This window comes from Myotis davidii, unplaced genomic scaffold (genome assembly GCF_000327345.1).
Source record: "Myotis davidii unplaced genomic scaffold, ASM32734v1 scaffold208, whole genome shotgun sequence".
Classification (NCBI taxonomy): domain Eukaryota; kingdom Metazoa; phylum Chordata; class Mammalia; order Chiroptera; family Vespertilionidae; genus Myotis; species Myotis davidii.
Genome location: NW_006299706.1, coordinates 707,934 through 708,179, shown reverse-complemented (window position 1 = coordinate 708,179; position 246 = coordinate 707,934). Strand labels below are relative to the sequence as shown.

Below are 246 nucleotides of genomic sequence, written 5' to 3'. Positions count from 1 at the left end.
CTGTCAGGTCGGGGCGCTGTCAGGCGGGGGCGCTGTCAGGTCCGGGTGCTGTCAGGCGGGGGCGCTGTCAAGTGGGGGGCGCGCCCCTGCGCTCTTTGCTGCCCCGCCGGGAAAGCTGCGCCCACTGGGCAAATGCCACGTTTACTTCCTCAGTTGCAAGTCTCTTTTTTAAAATATATTTTATTGATTTTTTACAGAGAGGAAGGGAGAGGGATAGACAGTTACAAACATCAATGAGAGAGCAAC

The 246-nt window shown here is 56.1% G+C and overlaps 1 protein-coding gene across 1 annotated transcript in view; it reads left to right on the top strand.

The window, feature by feature from the left end:
- The window catches only part of SHE (Src homology 2 domain containing E), a gene marked incomplete at its 5' end in the record, with an annotated part of 17,573 nt that overhangs the window by 11,449 nt on the left and 5,878 nt on the right, over positions 1-246 (top strand). The gene's annotated exons all lie outside the window — the stretch shown is intronic.